This window comes from Ovis aries, chromosome 9 (assembly GCF_016772045.2).
Source record: "Ovis aries strain OAR_USU_Benz2616 breed Rambouillet chromosome 9, ARS-UI_Ramb_v3.0, whole genome shotgun sequence".
In the NCBI taxonomy this organism is placed as follows: Eukaryota; Metazoa; Chordata; class Mammalia; order Artiodactyla; family Bovidae; genus Ovis; species Ovis aries.
The window spans coordinates 32,675,659-32,697,671 of record NC_056062.1 but is presented as its reverse complement, the minus strand read 5'-3'; the positions used below and the strand labels follow the sequence as shown (position 1 = coordinate 32,697,671).

The window sequence follows — 22,013 nt, the reverse complement described above, 5'->3', positions numbered from 1 at the left end:
GCAGTTCCTGTGAGATGCTGCCCTGGTAGGAGGTGGGGGTGGTGGTCCAGTGAGATGCTGCCCTGGTGGGAGGTAGGGGTGGTGGTCCTGTGAGATGCTGCCCTTGGGTGGGGGGGATGCAGTTCCTGTGAGATGCTGCCCTTGGTGGAAGGGTGGGAGGGGGGTCCTGTGAGAAGCTGCCCTTGGTGGGAGGGGGGATCCTATGAGATGCTGCGCTTGGTGGGAGGTTGGGAGGGGGAGTCTTGGGGGGGTCTTGGGCAGGGAGGTGGGGGTGTCCTCTGGGTTCACTGGCTGCAGGTGGCACAGAAGGCTCTGCGTTCCTGCCAGAGGCCAGTGGCTCCAGGTGACCTTTCCTGCAGTTGTATCCACCCTGACTAGCTGAGCTTGACTCAGTAGATGATGGACTGGGCAGAACCAGCATGGTTTCACAGGGAGGATGTATGTTCTGACCTGAGAATTGTGAAAGCTATTTTCAGTTTGAGAGAGGAGGACATTTTAAATGCTTCTGCCAAAAACAGTAGATTTATGCCCTCTTTTCTTTAAATACAGGTAGAATGAAACCCAGGAATAAAAATGGCAATAATACAAAATGTTTTTCTAGGATCTTGCTTTCTGGATTTTCTCTCGGGGTTGAGTCTCCACTCAGACAAGCTAGGAACTTCTGCTCGAGAACACTAGGGCTGCTGTCCACCCCATGGAGGGCCAGACCCCCGACCACGGGCAGAGCTGTCCACCCCATGGCTCTACCCACCTGGACGTGCTCCTCTGAGAGGCCCCAGCATCAGCAGTGCAGGAATCGCACCTGCCCCCACCCCCACCCCACCCATCCCACCAAGAGAAACGCTTGACCTTCTGTCCCTCGTCCACTCAAGACACCAAGGGGCTGGGCTTTGGGAGTGTGTGTGCAGCTGTCAGGGTGGCAGTGAGCAGCCTGACCACAGCCACCCAGAGATCCAGGCACAGCCCTTCACACCGTCCCCAACCCCTGAGAGCCTGACCACAGCCACCCAGAGATCCAGGCACAGCCCTTCACACCATCCCCAACCCCTGAGAGCCGGGTGGCGGCTCCAGGGTTCCTGCAGCCCTGTCCCTCTCAGGGTCGTCACCGCCACAGATTCCAGGTCAGTGCGCTCCACCAGGCCTGGCCCTGGCCAAGCGAGAAGCAGGCGGGGGCCCCCTGCCACCCCCACCCCTGCACCAGGTACCCTGGCATCAAGTAGGCATGTCTCCACTCTCCCCCACCCACCCTTTAATGAAAGGAGCTCTCCCCTCCAGAATCAGAAAAATCAAGACCTTCCCAAATGCTCCCCTAGGGATCAGGACCAGCAGCCCGGGCCCAGCGGGCCCACAGCAGCCCATCCCCGCAGAATCCTCAGACAGCGTTTCCGTCCAAGAGAGTGAGTCAAGGCCAGACAGGGATGGCGCCTGGACTCCAGCTCCTGGCCTGGCCGCCTCCCTGCAGATCTGCACCTCAACACTCCCGCCCAGCTGGGACAACCCCCGCCAGCCAGGGCTGTCGGCGCCAGACTGCGGAGTAGGTGAAAGTCCTGGACCCTTCACAGAAAAGTCAGTCCTTGTAAAACGTCCAGGGTGTTTTCGTTAGCCCCACAGGGAGGCCGCAGCTCTGCCCCTGCGAACGGGCAGCAGGACTTTCTTGGACGCTGAAGCAAGCCGCCCATACAGCCCGACGGGAGGTTAGCCTCACAGCCCACAGAAATACAGACCGCAAGCTGACGAAACAGATGCATCAGAAGGAAGACAGCGCAAAGCCACTCCCACTGGGCCATGCCAGGCCCTGGACAGTGATCTCCAAAACGCCAGGGGGCAGAGTGTTTGACCCCCTGGTGTCCTCTGAGGACAGAGTCGGATGGACGGAGGGACGAGAGGCCACTGAGAACGTGCGGGGAGGGGCATGTTTGTAGAGACGCCCCATGGGCAGCCACACCTGGCTCCCCTGAGGGAAGAAATATGGTCCGGCTCTAGCTCTCACTCATGAAGAGGGCACGTGTGCCTGACCAGGGCTGGACTTAATCCCAGACACAAAAGGGATGGGATCCCCCTGCATGGGTAGCATGGTTATCCTGTGAAGGACTACCTTCATCAGCTGAGCCCCCCAGTCTGTGCGCTCCTCAGCCTCACCCCTCTGGTCACTGCAGTCCTGGGTGGCCACCCAGCCCATCCTCTGAATCCACGATGGGTGAGGAGCCCGTCGGTCAAGAGGAAAGAGCCTGGATTTGTGGATTTGTTCAGAGTGCTTTCACTTTCACTTTTCACTTTCATGCATTGGAGAAGGAAATGCCAACCCACTCCAGTGTTCTTGCCTGGAGAATCCCAGGGACGGGGGAGCCTGGTAGGCTGCTGTCTATGGGGTTGCGCAGAGTTGGACACAACTGAGGCGACTGAGCAGTAGCAGTGGTGTAAATGCTCCCTCCATGGACCAATTCAAGCCACTGGTGCTCAACCCCTGGGGACAGAGCTCGTGGGTCTCTGACAACCCATCCTCTCAAGTTGCTTCTGCCAGGCCTGGCCCACAGCTGTCTCCTGCCACATTCAGTCCCCATCTGGATGGATAACAACCACCACCACACCTCAGCACCACCCACCTTCCGGTTAGACCATCTCACACCCAGGCTGTCGCCACAGCCTCCCTGTAGGCGTCCACAGCCGCTGTCTCCTTGTCTGTTTTCAACATGACTTTAGACGTTTTAAAGCTGGAACAAGAACATCACAGGCCTTGGCTGAAGCCCCGTCTCACCAGGGTCACAGCCAGTGAGCCTCTGCCACAACAAGCTCATAGCCACCAGGGCAGCCTTCCCGCCTCCTCCTGTGGTCCCCCAGGGATACCAGCATGCTCCTGCCTCTGCATCTGGGCCATGTGGTCCCAAGGCCACCCCCATGAAGGACTCCCTCACGTCCCACAGGAAAACTGTCCCTGACTGGTGCCCTACACTGGCCCCCTTCCCGGTTCATCTCGCCTCAGCTTTTCTCACCATCATCACCTGCATGGCTTAAGGGTCTCTTCCCACAGAAGGCAGAGTCCACAGAGACCCATGACTTGGTCTGCTTCAGCCACCAGAGGTCTGCAGCCTCAAGCGCCATCTGGTGAGTGGCTACCGCCCCACACTCACTCACCCCGAGCCCCGCTCCCTGCGGTTCCTCCATGAGGGGAGCCACTCCTGGAGCCTTTCCAGGGCCACCTTTCCTTGGGGCACTCTCTCTGCCCTGGCCACTTAGACCATCATATCACAGCCCAGACACTGGTCATCCTGTCATAGGACCAACTCCTTCAAGCAAGAAAGGAAAATAAGGAATCTGCCCACATGTGCCTCTGGGAGAAAGAACCCTCGTGAGCCCAAGGGCCAGCTACTCCCAGCTGGGCAGGCAGGAGAAAAGGGTCGCCTTCCTTTCAGCAAAGGCCCATTCACAAAGCAAAGAGCCCTGCCAGCCAGGCCACGAGGACAGGCTTCCTCGCCACTGTCGGGGCCTGGACACAGGGAGCATGCATGGGTGGACGTGCAAACGTGCTGCTTTACCGTCTTCGTCATCTCTGGCCACCCCAGCAGCTCCAAGCCTTCTAACACGGCTAAATGAATATGAGTGTTATCTCTCCCACACAAACAACTGCTTCCAGTAGTAACTGCAGGTGTTCCTGTGTATACAGTAAGAACAAATACTAAAAGGGTGGAACACTACAGAAAGGTGTAACACTCAAGAAATACTTCTAAAAATTATCAGAAAAATTAATTCAAGCCCAGGTCCATGCCACCCCTGCAACCAGCCAGGGAAACCGCAATCTTCCCTGAACCCCACCTCTGTCTCAAAGGAACGTGTTTCCAAAAGACTGGTCCGTCCACACGTTATTTCTTCTAAGGTTTCCCTTGGGGCAGGTGCCTCCCGCAGTTGTGTGACGTCAGTTGTGGCTTCTCAGCCTCCCCCTTCACTGCACCCACCCCAGGACGGGTCCACGACCCCGCGGGGGCACCGAGCACTCGGCCTCCCGGGTCCGGAAGAAGAGCCAGTCCCGTCCTTTCCTCTCTCCTTGCGTTTCCTTCCTGCAAAGCGGAAACTGGTGGCGGGACTCCAATGTGGCCTCAGGGCGCAAGGGGCAGGTGAGGCGCGGTGCGCGTGCACTGCAGGTGCGGGGCGCGCGGGCAGGTGAGGGGCCGGGCGCGGGCAAGTGCCGGGGCGGGGCTCGGGCAAGTGCGGGGGCGCGCAGGGCGCGTGAGCCCAATGCTTGGTCCCGTGGCACATCCATTCTTGGAGCCGGGCGGGAAGCGCTCTAGCCCCTCCTCGCTCGCTCCTCGCCGGCCCGCAGCCCGCAGCGCAGCCGCTAGACTCAGGGACATCTGCCGGCCCCGGGCGGTACCCACTCTGATAGACACACGTTTTCTGTACGAGGAGCAGGAAAGAAATCGCGAAAACGCTCCTTACAGCCTCGTAACCCCACCCCCACCCCGATTGCTAGAAAAGGGGCTGCGGGCGGCCCGTGCTCTGAGTCTCGAGCTGCTGGGCGGTCTGGCTTTTAGTCCAACTCCTGTTTGCAGAACAGCTTCACGACCGCGAGCCGGGAATGCAGGGGGTGGACGGGCAGGTGCTCTCAGGCTCAGGGCGGGGGGTTGGGGGCGGGAAAGGCGGCCCGCAGGCGCTCGGAGGAAGGGTGAGCTCCACAGTCCGCAGGTCTTCGCACTGAGTTTCTCCCCCTTCTCAGCGCGACCTCCATCGCAAGGACCGGCATCTCCACGTGCAGCTGCGATGTAAGCCAAGGACCGCGCCTCTTCCGCCGGGACAGTCACAGCACTGAGCGAAGACGCGGAAGTAAATCCGAGCCTTAGGTCACGCTTCATGCCGTTTACATTTGCAAAGACATTTATTACTTGGGGTGGCAGGAAGTTTAAGTGCATATGCCCAGTTACCACAGAGGGTGTTCTTGATATTAATACTTCTCCATATGGGTAAAAATACTCATCACATAGTCACAATTCAAACATAGAAAGTCAAGAAATGTAGAAAACTCATTTTTTAGAAAATAAAATATTTTAGAAGGTTTTTTTTTTGTGTGGGGGGGGGCAGCACTTGCTTATGTGACTTATGGATACTTGGAGCAGTATACTGTGAAATTCCTGTGTTCATACACCGCCGAGTGATGTCCCAGGAAAGTGCCAGTCTGCAACTGTGAACTGACCTGCTTGTGCTTGAATCTAAATGGTGTCCTGGAGTCTGAGTTTCCCTGATCTCAAGGGCTGCTAGTCTTTAGGAAAGAGAGTCCCTGGGAAGTATAACCACCATCCCATGTACGCCTGTGATCTGCAGCGTCCAACTTCCAGAGTCCCTGGGCCATTTTTCAAATCACTCTGAGAACTACTACTGCTGTGTGTCCTAGTTACATGCCTCCCAGTAATGAGCACATCATACTATTACATAACAAGACATCAAGAAAATGTCCTTATTTAAGGGGGAAAAAAGGAATAGGACTTCCCTGGTGGTACAGTAGATAAGAATTCACCTGCCAACGCAGGAGATATGGATTTGATCCCTGGTCCGGGAAGATCCCACATGCCATGGGACAACTAAGACTGTGTGCCACAACTCCTGAGCTGGCACGCCCCAGAGCCGGTGCTCTGCAACGAGAGAAGCCACTGCAGTGAGAAGCTCATACACCACAACTAGAGACTCACCCCCACTCGCCACAACTCAAGAAAGCCTGTGCAGCAGCTAAGACCCAGTGCAACCGAAAGTAAAATAAAAATAAAGAAATAATTTTTAAAGCAAAGAAATTTTGAAGACAAAAAGAACTAAGGAAAACCCGGCTGACTGAAGACAGGACCAGTAAAAAGTTTCCACCCCAGTCCTTCCCTGAGATGACCAGTGAATCAAGGAGACAGGTTACCCCATGCCCTCTGACCAGCGTCTTTGAGATGGAGACCAACCATGCCCACTCCTTCTATCGCCCTGGGGTAGAGAGGCCACTGGGTGTGTGTTTGTTTCCCCTTGGGGCAAAGTCGGCCAGTGTCATCTCAGAACAGAGTGTCCAAGAGAGCCTGCAGGGGAGGCGGGCAGCCGGACTCCTTTTCCAGAGGGAATCAGATGGGCAGAAGGGAAGCCCCACAGCCCAACCCACAGTGGGGCATCGTCCACCAGGCCCTCTAAGGAGGAGAGGGGCCCATCCCCTGCTTTTCCCGGTCCTCTGACAGCCCATGCCATGTCCTGGAACATTGACTCAGGAATGACTCAGAGAAGATTTCCCACTGCGTGAATCAGCGGCCTCAGGCCCTGCCTGTGCACCCTGGGTGCTCCTGGGAGGTCTTCCTTACATTCCTGGCCAGGCCTGGTCCTGCTCCACTCATGAGATCACAGCCCAGGGTGTGGGCCTGTCTCCCCACCTATCCCACCGAGGGGACCCAGAGCCTGCCTGCTGCACATCCATGTGTGCGTGGGTTCCTGTCTCCTCCTGCCGATCAGGCAGCCGGGGGACCCTCCCCTTCTCTCCCCAGTGACCACACCCCTGCCCCAGGACCCTCCTGCATCTGCAAGGCCCATATGCTTACAGTGTGCTCCACTTGTTCACCCTGTGGCCCAAGGGTCTGGGGTTCTCGGAGGCAGGCTGGTCGCTGGGCTGTGTGGCCCTGACTCCAACTGGGGGAGCGTTTCAAACAGGGCAGAACAGGGAGCCATCTGCCCAGCCTGTCCTCACTCCCCTTCCTCCTGAGGGAAAAGGTCAGAGAGGCTGTTGCAGCCCGCATCCCACCCCACCCCCCTCCCCAGCCCAGCAAACATCAGCCCCTCCCAGCAGGAAAGGAACGGGAGAGCTTCAATCTCTCGAAGCCTCACAACAAAACACCCTGAACTAACCGGCAGCCTTTCTGAGTCGATTTTCTTCAACAACGCGTCCCTGGACCAGGGTGTGAGCGGCCTAAACAGAAATGGGGCGGGTGGGGCGGGCAGCTCACAGGGCACTCCAGGATCCCTCATGACTTGACGTGTTATGTAAATCCAGGTGCATTATCATTAATCTCAGTGTAGATTCATCTTTCTCTTCAGCCACCAGGTTAGTTTGATGATGCAGCTGCTGTGAGACATGGAGAGACACTGAGCACAGGCCCCAGAGGAGGAGAAGGGCTCCCCAGGTGGCCTGGGGCTGCTCACATCCTGAACCAAGACCAGCCTTCACTCTGGGAACAGATAAATATGGGCTATGTAACTGTCCGGAGCCCTGAAATTTTCTAGAGTACAGCCTGGGTGGTCAGGTGATGGCCAGCATTATTCTCTTACCACTCTCTGACTTTCTGGGTTTTGTTTAAAACATTATAGATAAAGTTTGCATGACTTTAATTGCTCAAGTTCTAACTGGCATCAAACATCTCAAGCATTTTGTTGTCCGGCACCTCCTTCCCACAGCCACCTGCTTTGATTGCGCTATACATGTCCACACGCACACACGTGTATACACACATGCACACGTTCACACACAGGCACACATGTGCATTTACATAAGCACACACATGTGTGGACGTTCACACACAGGCATATGCACACACGTGTATAAGCACACAAACACACATGCACTCGTACATGTTCACACACAGACACACACCTGCTCACACACAGGGAAATGTATCTTTTGGGTTACAAAAATAAGAGGAATGGGAAATGTCAGAAACTGTTGAAGCAAAGAGATTCAGAGAAAAAACCTCTTGTAAAATCACGGTGGCTCGCCAGGAAGTGGCGGTCTGCCTGGTGCATGGGGTGGGCACAGCCACATGCAGGTTCAGAGTCCCAAGGGCAGCCCTGAGTCCCCAAGTATCTTACTAGGAGGACCAGTGCAGCACCGCCTGCATGGGACTTACTCGATGTGTTCTCAGGATGCCTTCTCCACCTCCTCGCCTGCGGTCAGGAGTTTCCCAGAAGATTCTCCAGGAGAGGGGTCTCCCTGTCTCCTTGAGCCTCCACATCTGTGCAGCCCTATTCCCTCTGGGTGTCCATATAAAACCAACATCAGCCTCCCCGGACCCTCCAGCAACTCACTCACTAGCTGAGCTGCCCAGGACTCAAGGCGCCTCATGGCTCTCCCTGGAAGCCACACCATCCACACCTTGGCTGAACCACCAGCCCTGCCAGGGTCTCCTGGAGCTCCTGGTTGAGCCCAGGAGCCTCTCAGAGTGCTGCTGTCACCTGCACAAATCAGACAGCAGTGGGCAGCATGTGGCTGGCGCTGAACCCCCCGCTGACCTCCAAGGCTCATGGCTTTTGAACCTAATACTGAGTCTAAGTATTCCTTCAAGTTTTAGACATAAGCCCTCTTCTAGGGAAATAACCCTTTACTCATAACACTGTGTGGGAAAATCAGAAGTGAATACATCACTTCCTCTGACACATCTTCTTTCAAGAAGAGCAGAGCTGCCTTGAGGACAAGTGGCACTTTCTCATTGCTCTTCCTCTTGGACTGTCTGAGTCCTGTGGGGTGCTTTCAGGCAGGATGGTAGTAATGACAATCGAGAGGGAGAGGGTGGGGATTAGAGCAATGATGAAATGGAAAGGCACACGGACATAGAGACCCTGTGTTACACCCACCAGGTCATGCTGCTGTCCCAGAACAGAAGTAAAAAGCCAGATTTGGAGGCTGAGAAACCTCGATGCACAACGCACATGACCCCCAGCTTCAGAAGAAATTCCAAGTGACAAGAGATGTTGAAATGGCCATTATCATCACCACCCTTGTCATTAGTAATCTTTCACTCAGTTTCCCTCCACTCAGCAATTTTTATACTTTTTTATTGGAATATAATTGCTTTATAATGTTGCATTGGTTTCTGCCGTACGACGACGTGGATCAGCCATATGTATACACATATCCCCTGCCCCTTGAACTTCCCTCTCACCCCATCCCAACCCTCTAGATCATCACAGAGCACCGAGCTGAGCCCTCGTGCTATAGAGCCGTTTCCCACTAACTATCTATTTTAAACACGGTAATGTATATATATTGGGGGCAGAAAAATTGAGAGAGTAGCATAGGGCAACGTTTAAATGAAAGTTTGAACTGCAATTTTTCTGTTTCAAAGAACATATTTCTGTGGTGCTTCCATGCAGAGAAGCTTTATTATATAAGCAAATCGAAGGTTCTGAGATCGTCACAGGCTGACGTTGAGACTTGTTCCTGGGAAACTGGTCCAGCCTGGGGTGGACGGTCAGCTCTGGACACTCCAGTCACCTGAAGAGCTGACGAGTGACAAGGAGCTGACAGGAGCCATCAGAGCAGCGTGCCCAGACCTGCTTGTGCTTCCCTTTGAAGTTTTAGACATAGTACCTGTCAGATAGTTCCCAGATAGGACCTCATTTCTTAATAGCATGCAGGGTAGTCACAGGAGAGAAAGCTTCAGAGCTTCAAAGATAGACACGCTACTGCATGCAGGTCTTCTCCGTTCATGAGTTGGGGGCTATCAACTTCAGAATTCTCTTTTATTGACACAAGGTCGCTCTCAGCGGCTCCTGGTTGGTCGCGCACACACTCCCTGGCTCCCCCTTCCTGGGAGGTCCCCTCGGAAAATGTGACGCTCTTACCTTCATGCCTGAAGCCCCCTCAATGAGGCCAGTGTTTCACACCCGGCTCCCTCAGCGGGTGCGAGGTGTGAGGCTCAGCCAGCACCATCACGGACTCTGGTTCATCATGGGGCTCCCTCTGCTGGTGACCGACGCCAGGAGCCTATAGTCGCCGAGGAAGTGCAAGGAATTTTTCATGGAAATCAGCCAAACACAACGTCTCCAAAACCATCAAAACTTGGAGAGTTGGGGACCTGTTTTCTCCTCCTTAGATGTCTCCATCCCATGGATGCTGAGAAGACCTGCATTCTGGGGTTAGGGATGCCGGCTCCAACAGTTGGGGCCCAGTGGTGGTCCTGGAGTCCCCAGGACCACACGAGATGTAGAGGGAAGGATGTCCACATGCCGTGGGTTGTGTGGTGGCTGAGACCCCGGAGCGTGGGTGCCCACCTGCTGCAGCCCCCCTCTGTCCTGGAAGGAGACCCCACCCCATCACTGAGGTTACTCACAGGGACCCCACAGAGAAGTGACCCAGCTGGAGCCTGGTCCTTCGTGTCCCAGCCAGACCCGCAGAAGCTCAAAACCCACAGAGAGCGTCTTCCCCAATGCAGATGGGTTGTCACTCTCATCACTAAAGTTCCAGTTTCACTGATGTCCCTGCCAAACTTCTTGTGTTTTATAGGTGCTTTCCTTTTTTACACTATTTGTTAAACTATGTAGTTCTCCTTAAATACTTTATTTAATACTTCTCTTTATTTCTCTTGAAACAAATACTTCACTCCTTTTTGTCAAATACTCTCTGGTCCATTTGGTTGATGGTGAGTGAGGACTAATGTTTTACAAAGTGTGAAAACTGATAACACAAGATAAAATGACCAGCACTGAGGTTCCTTGTCTACACATGAGTACTTTTCAGAGTATCTTTTGAAATACTCAGGGCTATAAAATTTTTGAAAGGGTTACAGTATGAGGCACTGAGAAGCAGAGGTCAGGCGATGGATGGAGGCTGGGCCGGGAAGCTGGGCTGCATCTGCACCGAGCTGCTCCCGCAGCCACTTTGCCCCATGCTCCATCCACAGAGGTGCTGGCCAGAAACAGAAAGCCTTACTCAGACTTACTTAAGTGGCAAGGAATTTACAGGCTCTCTGACCAAGCAGCCCAGGGAAGGTCAGTTCAGTGTGGCCGGGAGAAGGCCCCCTCTGCTTTCTGCCTCAATACAGTAAAGCACCCACGACCCCACATACCCATCACCCCCCCGCCCAGCCACCAAGGAACATTCCTGAGCCCACCCTGCAGACCAACCACACCGAGCTCTTCCACCAGGCTTCACAGCATGGAGCGGCCCGGTGTCCACTCACAGGCATTCTGGAGAATGCGCACCACTCAGCACTCGCCCCTCAGGGAGCTTGTCCACCTCCAGGCAGGGAGTAAGCCCCAGATTTGACCCCACAACCTTCCATCCACAAGTGCTGTGGCTGTGCGCTTTTCACGGATGAAGAAATCAGGGCTCAGATCAAAGAACTTGTCTAAAGGCACCCCACTTGGAGGATGGACAGCCTTGACTTAAGCAGATGGGCTGACTCAGTGCCCATACAACCATCTCTGACCCAAGACCACATCCCATGTCCCCTCCCGGGAAGGCACAACCACCTGAAGACAGGAGTATCTGCAAAAAAGGCACCACCCTGCTTAACCGGATATGTTTCAAACTCACGTTGCCACCGGGCTCTGTTTTCTGGCAGCTTTGGGGTTCGCTACCGGGTCCACTTTTCTGGCTTCAGTGGTCAACTTTGTCACAGGATGTTGCTGTGAAATTCATGGTGGTGAAGTTCCTTTCCTCAGAGAAGCTTCATTTTCATCTCTAGCTTCACTTTGGCTGCAAATTCCCTGAGGCCCAGAGTCTCCTGGTCCATTTACACCAGCCCAGCTCCCTACAGACTGTGGTCAGGGGTGCACTCACCTGTCCTAGCACCTCTCCTGTTGAAGACATGGTGCTGCTAAGACAAAAATAGCAGTGCTAACCCTTTAGTCCCCAGTCTTCTTAGGAAATACACGGGAGTTCTCACTGAGCGCTTGGTAAATAAAGAGCCTTGTGCCCATAGACGAACCCGAGGGAGAGGAAAAATCCCTGCAGCATCAGGCAGCTAGGGCCTGGCCAGGAAGGTGTGCAGCGCATCCCGGCCTTGGGGTTTCCACAAGGGGGTCACACTCTCCAGGGCCAAGCCCTCCGTCCCCAACCCCCATCTCCAAGCCCACCCTGGGTGAGACTGAACCACTTCCTCATGCTTTTGAACCTGTCTCGTTCACAGGCTCAGCTGGCAGCCCACCACTGCCTCCCAGGTCATCTACAGCCCTGAGATGACTCTCCAGGGGCCTGGCCATCAGCTGGTGAACTGCTAGACATCCACGTGGAGCCCTCCTGGACCAGCTGACCTCAGACACACAGATAAGCCTACCAAGACCAGCCTAGCTGGACCCCCACCCAGAAGGTGATCAGTGATGAATGGTGCTTGGTTTAAGCCAGTACATCTGGAAGCTGTTTGCACAGTTGTATGTATAAAGCTTTAAATTAATAGATTTTCAGCATTCAATAATATTAGCAGTAATTTTTCCCATCATAGTAATTTAAAAATATAGATTCTCATCTAACATGCAAATCTGAAATCTACAAAAGCACAATGGCCTTGTCTTCACGTGCCTTATTGCTATAAGGGACCATATTATTTGATTTAAATAGCCAACAAGCACTTTCCATTTAGCTGTGCAGACCTCCTGGGCCATTGCATTTCATGTTGAAGGCTGGAAGCCATGGGGGATGAAAGCGGACAAGAGAGTTAGTGAGCACGGCAGGTATTTTCATCACAGAGGCATGTGGGATGGGATTGGATGGTACCAGCAGGACTAAGTGATCTGCGATGGAGCATGGGACCACTTTCTGACACCTCTCTCCTTTGGGGTTCCTTCAGCCTGGAGTCAGAGGCCCCGAGCATCATCGGGGACATGCCTCCCAGTCCCGCCTTGGCCTCTGCTCGCATGAGCCAGGGGATGGTGTTGAGTGTGGTAGGTCCTGTTTCTCTCAGAACACATGTCCCCAGGACCTCTCTCTCTCAGCCTGATGTTGACATTCAGCTGTGCAAACAAGCTCCTGTTCCCGTCTTGGCTGATCAGAAAGGCACTTTCAGAGATGTCCCACCGAGGCCCACACAGCAGGACCTAAGGAACCACAAGAAAGGATCCAGCGCCGAGTGCACACAGCAGGCAGCGCAGACCGTCCACCTAGGGGCCTTCTCTTGTTTTTTATCCACATAATCCCATTTCACCAGGGCCAGCAACACACCTCATGCCCAGCTGCAAACCCTCGGTGCCTCCAGCCGCTCTCAGAGCAGGTGCAGCCATGAGACACAAGCCCTCTGTGTGGTCACGTCTGTGACCAGGCGGCGCCCCCATCCCCAGTAGAACCCAATTCTAATTGACACACAACAAGGACTGCTACCTCCACACACACAACTCTACCTAAACCATAAGGCACATAATAAAAGAAGATGCTGGAACATGACTTAACACAGTCTGTCATGTGCCATGGCAAACAGTGACGCCCAGAGCAGCCGAGAAGGGAGCACTAGGTCTGCACACTGGCTTGTCCATGGTCTAATATTCTTCTAAGACCATAACGTCCCATAATGCAAGGTCATTTCCAAACTCAGATCTTATTTGCAAAGGAAACCTAGAATCTTGAACTTGAATAAACATCTTTGCTCATCTGAAGGCCAACCCAACTTCAAGAGCCAAATATAAACAGACTCCAACCTTCCTATTGATTTACGGATGTGGAGCAAAGATGCCCAGTTCAGCCAATTCACTCCATAAACACGACTGAGCACCTATTCTGGGCCAGACCATGGCCAAGCTCTGGAACATCAGAGGAACTTGTGGCTCCAGAAAGCTTTATTCCATGTCACCGGCGAGCAGAGCCAGCTTGGACGGGGGCCTTCAGATGTCTACCTGCCAAGGGTAAGTCTTCTGGCTGGTGAAACGTCCCAGTGGAGGAGGTGGTAGTTTGAAGCTGTGTTTGTCGTGGGCCTGATGGATCCATGACTTTTAAAACAATCTGTGTTTCTAACGTTATTCTAACCAGCTTTTAGTCTTCCTTTTATGAATCTGAACTCCGAAATCTGTCCAGGGTTTGGATCCAAAAATAGTTTCCATTTCTATCCCTCGTCAGAAACAACACATGAATGGAAAAGTTGGGTCTGAGAGCCCATTTCAGGAGACAGGGCCCATTTCAGGAGACGTCAGTAGGTGCCCTGTCTTCACACCACTTCCTGTCTCTCGGGAAATCTGGTGACACTTCATCACACGCGGGCACTCACTCCCCGTTTTCCTCTGTGTACTTTACAGCAGCATGTGTCTCTATGGTGATCCCTGAGCACAGAGCCGCCCGCCCGTCCGCCAGGACCCGCGCGCCTTTGAGAGGCTCGAGTTCACTCTCCTTACGAGGTGGCGCAGGAAATCCACTAATGCGTCTCTTCCAGCAACAGCCACTTAAGCCCATCTCTGCTTGATGATGTGAACTGTGAAATAGCTGTGCTCAGAAGACAGGCCCCGCCCTTCCTGGAGCCTGTCGGCCTGGGCTCCCTGCTCCAGAAAGTCACCACCCTATGCAGCAGCTTTTATGTTCGCTTTTGTCCACCTTGGCTGTCCTGATGAAATTCAATGCAAGGGACCCAGAATAACCCAACATAAATCAAGTATGTGCAAACTAAGTGCCTCCAGCAAGAGGCCCTTGGCACTGCAGGCAGCCAGAAGGGATTCCGTTCCTCTCTGGAGGTGACCTCCTTGGGCCATGGTGGCAAATTTACATACAAAGGCCCGGACTCTCTGCCTTGCACTTGCAATTTATACTATTTGGCAAAAACACTTAAATGTTAATAACACGTTTCTTGCTTCTGGGAAGACAGAGTTGGTGTACTTTCCTCTCCTGCCCACACGAAGTACGTCGGAAACACTGGGCATGAAACCCTGAGAGGTGAGAAGAGAGGCCAGACTGGCCGGCGACCTCGGGACCTGAGGGAGCACCACGCCTTATCCCTGGGTTTCTTTCTGCCTCAAATATCACAGACTTAGAGCTGAAGAACCTGGTAACCTGGAAATGCTGACTGACATGGATAAAGAAGCCCCTGCAGAAGCTGCTTTTTATGGGCAAAGGACCAGGCAAAGGGCAGCCCATCCAGAAAGAGAACTCTTAGGAAGCGGCCACTGTGCTCCAGCCAAGCACCACAGGCAAAGCCAGGGTCCCTCCCCAGCACTGTGCCAGGGAAGGCTGAGACAGGAGCCTAACACCCCCACCCAGTCCCAGGCCCCCAGGGTGGTGTCAGTGGAGATTACATGGGAGCCTAGATGGCCACCCCAACGTGGACTGTAGCCCCAGGGACCTTCCCTCTACCGTCTGGGTGGTGCCAGGGGAGGCCGAGGGGACAACAGGACTTTCACCACAGCCCAGCCAGTGATGGGGCTGCCCTGCCATGATATCAGTGAAGGGCATGAGGGGGCAGTCCCACCCCTCACAGCCAGGGGCGTGCCAATGGAGGCCCAGGGGAGTTGGGCCTCTCCCAGAGCAACAAGGGATCCCCCTCGGTGTCAGGGGAGCCCAAGTGGGGATCCAGGACTTCACCCCACCTGGCAGTGAGGAGAAAGCACACTCCTGGCCCCACGGGACCAGTGTTAGAGGAAACACCTGAAAATCAAAGGGTTCAGAACATAATAACCAGTGTTCAGGCTCCTGTCTAAATTCACTCATCATGCCAAGAACCAGGAGGATCTCAAATTGACTGAGGAAAGTCAGTCTACAGATGCCAACACTGAGATGACCCACGTGAGAATGATCTGACAAAGACTTTAAAGCAGCCAATGCAGAAATACTTCAGTGAGCAAATAAAAACATGCTTGAAACAATGAAAAATAGAGCCTTAGCAAAGAGAGAAAGTCACTGAAAGAAATAGAAGAAACAAGAACCAAATGGAAAGTTTAGAACTGAAAAATACAACTGAAATGAAGTTTAATGAACATGCTCAAAGACGGATGGAGGGAACAGAGAAACAAATCAGTGAACCAGAGGACAAAGAAAGAGAATTCATCCAACCCGAGCAACAGAGAAGACAGGCTGAAACACAGCAATACCCAGAGCCTTCAGTTCAGTTCAGTTCAGTCGCTCAGTCATGTCCAACTCTTTGCGACCCCATGGACGGCAGCACGCCATGCTTCTCTGTCTATCACCAACTCCCAGAGCTTGCTGAAACTCATGTCCATCGAGTCGGTGATGCCATCCTACCATCTCATCCTCTGTCGTCCCCTTCTCCTCCCGCCTTCAATCTTTCCCAGCATCAGGGTCTTTTCTAATGAGTCAGCTCTTCACATCAGGTGGCCAAGGTATTGGAGCTTCAGCCTCAGTATCAGTCCTTCCAATGGATACTCAGGATTGATTTCCTTTAGGACTGACTGGTTTGATCTCCCTGCAGTCCAAGGGACTCTCAAAAGTCTTCTCCAACACCACAGTTCAAAAGCATCATTTCTTCAGTGATCAGACTGTAGCAAAAAATTCAACATTTGTGTCATAGGAATCTCAGAAGCAGAGAAGAAAGTTGAGGGGAGGGCACTGAAAATACCCAAAGAAACTAGCTGAAAACATCTTAAATTTTGCAGAGGACATAGATTCGAGAATTAAGGGAATCCCAATCCCTGGGTCAGGAAGATCTCCTGGAGGAGGGCATGGCAACCCACACCAGTGTTCTTGCCTGGAGAATCCCATGGATAGAGGAGCCTGGCAGGCTACAGTCCATGGGGTCACTAAGAGTCAGACATGACTGAAGTGACTAAACACACACAAACAAGATAAACTCAAAGAAATCAACACCAAGACATCTCATAATTAAACTTCTGAAATCCAAGTCCAAGGAAACCCTTGAAAGAATCCAGGGGGAAAAAAAAAAAAAACCCTCACCAATAATGGGAAGGAACCCAAATGATCATGATTTCTCCTCAGAAACCAAGAGAACAAGAGGAAATAGTTCAACACAATTCAAGATCTGAAAGAAAAAAGAACAAATGGAATTCATCATCTGTTTAAACATCCTTGAGGAATGAAAGGGAAACCAAAGACCCTCAGATGAAGGAAAACCAAGCAAGGTGTCGTCTGTAGACCTGCCCTGAAAGATGGGCTAAAGGAATTCCTCTGAACAGAAAGGAAACAATAAAAGAGGAATCTTGGGGTATCAGGAAGAAACAAAGAGCACAGTAAGCACAAATGTGGGAACACACACCAAACTTTTCTTCTCCTGAGTGTATTATATTATATTATACTATGCAGTTGAAGCAAAAATTACAGCGGTCTGGTGCGGTTCTAAATGTATGCAGAGGAAATGTTTAAGATAATTGTGTTATAAAAATGGGAAGATGAAGGGACTGGAAGTAAACTCCTACAAGTCATTCCACTGGCAGAGCAACAGGGGGGCCCTTGACTGGGTGGTCTGCCGCCACCAGGGGCCACCAGCTCGGAGCCCCCAGGCCCCGAGGCACCCACAGCGCATCCCAAGGGTTCCTGTTCTGTACCCAATTGTTCATTTCAGGGCAAAGGTGCAATTATCCACGCTGCTCATCCCTGGGACCCACAGTACAGAGACTCACTCTCCATATCCAAGCGGACCACACAGTACCTCATGAGGAAGGGTAAACCCTGCTGCTCCTTCTGGTCTGTTTCAAAAGACCCAACAGCACCAACATCCTTTGGAAGTTACCCCCTGGGTGCCTGAAGTAAAGCATGAAAAACTGATCAAATCTGTCTACAGTATCTGCAACCACAGCTCCCGGACTATCACATCTGACTCTCAGAACCACATCAGCAGGAGCTTACAAAAATTCGCCGTTCAGCCCATTGCTACCAGACTACCTCCTCTGCCCATGGCCCTGCCTGGCCTGGAGGAAGGAGGCGGAGGGTGTCCCAGGCAGTTGAGGCAGGACTGAGGCTGCCCCACAGCAGCCACACAGGATGTGGGACGTGTGGATAAGTCACTAAACAGGTGAGGCTGGTTCACTTACAGATACGCTGCACTCACCCTGGGCGTTTATGGCCTGGGAGCTGCAGAAGTTTGCATCAGGCTTGCCTTATGGTCTCTAGGAGCCAAACATGACATTGAAATGATCCATTCCACTAATATCGTAACATTTTGTCAATCTGGAACGCATTTTAATCGAAAGGCCCCTCAAAACGGTCTCCTTTGTTGTATTTTCTTGTTGGCTCATTCCATCAACATCTGCTCTGTTTAGACAATAAGAGTTAGAGCTGTGGATGCTGTCGGTACTCAGCCGCTTTTGGGGGTGGGGAAGCCCACCCCAGCCTGGCAGTGTTTATGTAAATCAGTGTGGCTGACACAGCCTTCATAAACACACAGGGGAATGTAACAAACACGCGGTTCGTGCAGGAAATGCTTGCCTGAGAGCTGGCTTTGGTCTCAGCAGACTGATGAGGAGCCGCTGACACGGCAGATCTGGGTTCCCCGTGCCCAGGGCTCCACCCACAGCTGCACGGGACCAGAGGGGCCTGGCCCACCGAGGGGCCCTGGGGTTCTCTGGGTGGGACGTGGCCCTGCATGCCGGGCCCTGGGCCCCTCTCTGGCTCTGGGACCCCACCAGCTCCCATCACCTCGGCTAGAGAGGTTGTGGGAAGGCCCTTCTGACCCCAACCCTTCGTGTTTATTCAGGAAACAGGGTGGAAGGAACCATCACAGGCACATGCAGACACATGGAGACCAGGCTGTTCATATAAGCAGACGGGGCACCAGGAGGGGCCTGGTTCACCAGCTTAGGCAGCTGAGAGAAAGCAGGAGGCTGGGGACACTGCGCTGTGCTGTGTGCTGTTGTGATGTGAAACACATGCCGTGCTCGCTGTGTGCACAGTGCTCTGCTGTGCTGACCGGCAGTGTACGCTATGCTGCCCTGTGCTGTGCTGTGCAGTGTCCTGGACTCTATACTGCACTCTGCACACTGCACTGTCCACTGTAACACCAACAGCTGCAGAGCACAGCACTGTGCAGGGCAGGACACCACGGTGCAGCAGAGCACTGCAATGCAGGGCAGCATGTGCAGTGTGGTCTAGCACCAGTGCGGTGTGTGCAGTGTGGTCTAGCGCCAGTGCGGTGTGTACAGTGTGGCTAGCACCAGTGCGGTGTGAGCAGTGTGTGCAGTGTGGTCTAGCGCCAGTGCGGTGTGTGCAGTGTGGTCTAGCGCCAGTGCGGTGTGTGCGGTGTGTGATCTAGCACCAATGTGGTATGTGCAGTGTGTGCGGTGTGTGGTCTAGCATGAGTGCGGTGTGTGCAGTGTATGCAGTGTGGTCTAGCACCAGTGCGGTGTGAGCAGTGTGGTCTAGCGCCAGTGCAGTGTGTGCAGTGTGTGCAGTGTGGCCTAGTGCCAGTGTAGTATAGTACGCCGCACAGCACAGCCTTGGATAACACAGTGCAGTGCGGTGGAGTGCATGTGCAGTGTCCTGGGCGGCAGCACAGCCGTGCAGAGCAGCCTACCCTGCAGCAGAACACGCATGTGGTCCTCTCACACCGCAGCGCCACAGGCAACTGCTCCCCACTGCCCCGGCCTCTGGCGTGGGCTGTACCCCTGTGGCCTGCACAGCCGTCTGCCTGCGCTGTGGGACCCTGTGCTCTGCTGGCTCTAGGTCCTCTGGTTCCTCCCGGCACTTCTGGAGGAAGGTCAGAGGCTGCCCTACTTGGGACACAACTTGATGAGACCTCAAAAGTCAGTCTACTGAGCCAACTCTGATGGAAAGAGATACCCAGACACCCTTGGGCACAGGCAGGGGCCCAGCTCACCTACAGGATCATGAAGTGGATACCCTGGCCTCAACCCCCTCTGGCCGGGTCGAGTCACTGACTCAGACCTCCTGGTGCTCAGTCTAATTATGTCATCTCGATTCCAGAAAATTCCCTGGGCTGACGACAGCAGGGAAGGAATGTCCAACAACTTATTCGTTTTTTGCAGATAACACAGACTGAGCAAAAAGCTTTCAGAACATGGCACTGAATCAGACACAGGGACTTGTAGCTAGAAGTAAACCCAGAAAACACTTTAAGGCCCTCACTTCACAAAAGAGGGGACAGACTCAAAGCAGTTCATCCACCCCCATCACAGGCAAGGTTGAGTCCATGTGCCCCGGGTACCTCCCCTGACCCCACACACCTGCTTGTCTATGACCACAACATACAAGTCACCTGGCATCACAGACTTGCTGGTCCCATGGGACCACAGAGAGCACCCCGACCACTCCCCCCAGGCCAGACACAGAGGGGCAGGCAGAGGGCCATGCCAGGAGGATCCACCAGCACAGAATTTCCTCCCACTCAAAGGCCGAGATTCATGTCTTCTGAGTAAGAAAATCAAACTCCATCACTTCGCAATCAAGATTAGCCGCAGCCCCAGAGGATGAATTACTCACCAGATTGCCATCTGGGAAACGTCCACGGCTCTATCTCTTCCTGGGTGAGGAGTCCCAGATGTCCAGATGTGGGGGCCGCTGGCTACCATGGCGACCAGACCAACACAGAGCAGCCTCTCCACGCTGTGCTCCAGGGAGGTGGCCTAACCCAAATTCTCTCCTGCCACCAGACCCAGGCTTCCCACTCAAGTGGAAGCAAGTCCCTAAGAGGGTCTCAAATGCCCGCTGTCTGTCATCCACCAAAGCCCAGCTAGGGGTCCAATGGAACACCACACAGACCAGAAGCTTCTGGAAGATGGAGGGCAGGCTCTTCCACCCTGGATCACTGTCCTGATGGAAGGTGAGGGGCTTAAGCACAAGGCAGGAGCTGCTGCTTACAGGCACCATCTTCCTTATGGGAAGTGTGTGATCCTACATAAATTCAGGGTGATCCTTGGGCTGAGTGGAGGCCCTGGTGCAGGGTCCCTGACAGCTGAGCCCGGCTTGCTGCCCAGTTAGGCTCTTCAGCTTCAGGAGCTCCAGAAGCCTTCTTATGAAGACAGAGTGGGAGGGAGAGAAGATCTTTCACTACAGCTGGGCTTATTTCTTGGCCCTAAGTAAAAATTTCAGAAAATATTTTTAACCTTATTTAAACAGAAAATGAACACTAAAAACACCTCCATGCCCCCTGCCAATTCCTGCAAAGAAGGAGCTGCTTGGATAACACTGAGTCGTTATAAAATATTTATCTAAAACAGTTTACTTATAATTACATTAGACTCTATGATATATTTCTGATCACAGGCTGCCCAGCGCAAACCGACCAGACGGTTCTCAGAAGCCAGCACTTCTCAGAGGTGGGCCTGGAAAGCGCCTGCGTCAGCTGGTTCCTGTCTAACAAGAGTCCACACAGTAACTAGCTGCCCTGCTCCCTGGCCCAGCAGCGAACCTCTGGACCTGTTTTCTGATCTGTGGTCCGAGAGGCTGAGCCACGGGAGAGGCTGAGCCACGGGAGAGGCTGAGCCACAGGCAAGGCCGCCTCTTCCAACACTGGTGGCCATGAGCACCCAGTCCCTCAACCCAGGAGCCAAGGTCGTTCCTGTAGACAAACTCGGGAGTCTCTGGGGCCCCCACAGGCTCGTGCACTGTGGTCACTACCCTTGCCCTGGCTGCTGGGAAGTGCCGGGGACGCTGCCCCTTCATCCTCTTTCTTGTCCTGAACAAACGCATCTCCGGAGCAGAGGGCCACCTGGCAAGGCTCAGGGAGCGTGTTCTAGGAGCTCGTTTTCTCCAGCAGCACACGGGGGCGGCTCCCCGGCCTGTGACCCAGAGCCCAATGCCAGACCGGACCCCGTGGAATCTGAGAGGCACTAGCAGCACCCATGGGTGGCCCTGGCCAAACTTCATGTGCAGGGCTTCAGGTTCTGCGGGGTCAGAATCTTGGGCAGGTCCTTCGTCAGGAAGAAAAGCGCACAATCACAACTACAAAACGACACTGAGACTTGACCAGGATGAAAAAAACAAACCACACGAATTCAGTGAGCTCTGAGGACTCAGACCCTTTCTTCTGAAAGCCCTTCACCAGAAATGCTTATATACAAGGGGCCTCCTCTCCACCCAGAGCCACGCCCACATCCCACCCACCCAGGCAGGGGGTCCCTGAGCTCAGACCCTCCCTGGGCTGTCCCTCCCGCCTCTCACACCTGCTCTGGCCTCTGTGATCCGCACTGCTTCACTGTTTGAGTGACTTTTCCACCTACAGGAAACCCAGGGACACAGCAAGGGTCAATGGCAGGGTCCCGAGCTCCACATGTGGCCCCGACGTCAGCCTGAAACATGCACTGAATGGAAACAGAAGCGTGAAAACGGGCTCGCAGGACGCGTGTCCCACACCTGTCACCTGAGTCCCGGCCCCGCAGCGCTGCCCGGGGCATCCCCGAGTCCCGCCCTCAGACTCGGAGGACTCCAAGCCATAAACGGCCGTGGAAACGAATACACACGT

At 53.7% G+C, this 22,013-nt stretch overlaps 1 long non-coding RNA gene across 1 annotated transcript in view; it reads right to left on the bottom strand.

The window, feature by feature from the left end:
- The window catches only part of LOC132657166 (uncharacterized), a 37,371-nt gene extending 16,919 nt beyond the window's left edge, over window positions 1-20,452 (bottom strand). Inside the window, exon 1 of the long non-coding RNA XR_009594941.1 lies at window positions 20,033-20,452. This is a non-coding gene — a long non-coding RNA (uncharacterized LOC132657166). The remainder of the gene's footprint in view (window positions 1-20,032) is intronic.
- Between the last annotated feature and the right edge of the window lie 1,561 nt (window positions 20,453-22,013).